Source organism: Sinocyclocheilus grahami, unplaced genomic scaffold (genome assembly GCF_001515645.1).
Source record: "Sinocyclocheilus grahami isolate Dianchi unplaced genomic scaffold, SAMN03320097.WGS_v1.1 scaffold243.1, whole genome shotgun sequence".
Classification (NCBI taxonomy): Eukaryota; Metazoa; Chordata; class Actinopteri; order Cypriniformes; family Cyprinidae; genus Sinocyclocheilus; species Sinocyclocheilus grahami.
In genome coordinates, this window is record NW_015505422.1 from 580928 (window position 1) to 582464 (window position 1537).

Sequence of the window (1537 nt, forward strand, 5' to 3'; positions counted from 1 at the left end):
ACTCACTCACTCACTGTAATACTTCTTTTGTATGTACTCACTACCTTCTTTTGTATGTACTCACTCACTCACTCACTCACTGTAATACTACTTTTGTATGTACTCACTCACTCACTGTAATACTACTTTTGTATGTACTCACTCACTGTAATACTTCTTTTGTATGTACTCACTCACTGTAATACTACTTTTGTATGTACTCACTCACTGTAATACTACTTTTGTATGCACTCACTCACTCACTCACTGTAATACTTCTTTTGTATGTAAATAAAGCTAATTTTAACTGACCCCCGAGTCAAACCATGACTCTAAAAGAAAAGCAAAAACATTATTTTGATTCAGATCAAAAATGTATAATTTTTCCAGCCAAGGACAACTACATACATTACACATGAATACACATGTTGCAGAGTCTGAATCCACAATAAAACAACATACATTATTTATCATTGGGGTCACTGACTTACATTCACACTAATACTAACATATAGACCCTTTTCACATATTTGTGTTACCATTTGCTTCAGTAGCAAAAAAGCATTTCTGTAACTTAATTACAAAACATGATAAATATATAGAGAGATTGATTACAGCAGTCAGAAGAAAGAAATACTGTATGTCAAATTTGCCACCTCTTCCTCATGTGCAATTACACTGTAATTTAATGGCAAGGTAAAATAAAACAAAGTATAGTGTTATGTACATTTTGTACAAAGTACATTGTAATTTATAGAGAGAGAGAGAGAGAGAGAGAGAGAATATATTTAAAAATAATAATAAAAAAAAAAACATGGCTAGATTTTCAATGTTTATAAAATACAAGTCTGTGAAAAGGGTCCATTCAACAGTGTTTAGTGGATGTCTGTGCTTAAGGTTCAATTAATTAACATTATGTAATGTATTAGGTATCACGAACTAACAATAAACAATACTCACAGTGTTGATTAATGTTCTTCTACATATACTAATACATTTGTTATATATATAGTGAAAACTCAAAAAAACATTTAAAGTACAAACATTCATTGAATTAACCTTATTACAATATTGTATATTAATAAAAATATTTGTGAAACATTACTATTCATCCCAAGTACATGATAGCCTACATAATGAATTAACTAATGTTAACAAATTGAACCTTTTTGTAAAGTCTAACTTTAACAAACATCTGGAGTGTTTTTTTTTTTTTTGTATGTAGATATACAGAGTAATACGCTCACATGCATCTGACAAACAGAAATGCCACTAAAAAGAGTCTTGCTCCCAAAAGAGAGCTGCCTCATGGTGAGTGGCAGTGTGTTTTACACTGAAATATAATAACACGAAACACATTCTCTCTACAGCAATACAAAACATATCGGTAGAAGCTTGTTGTGGTCAAACACAAAGTCCAATTCAATTTATACTTAAATCATTCCAACAAAAAAAGTAAACGAAATTCAATCACCAATGAAAAACAAGACAACCAAGGCCCGATGGCATCTGAACAAGGAATATGTTACTGTAGGACAAGCCCCCCCCCCCCCCCCCC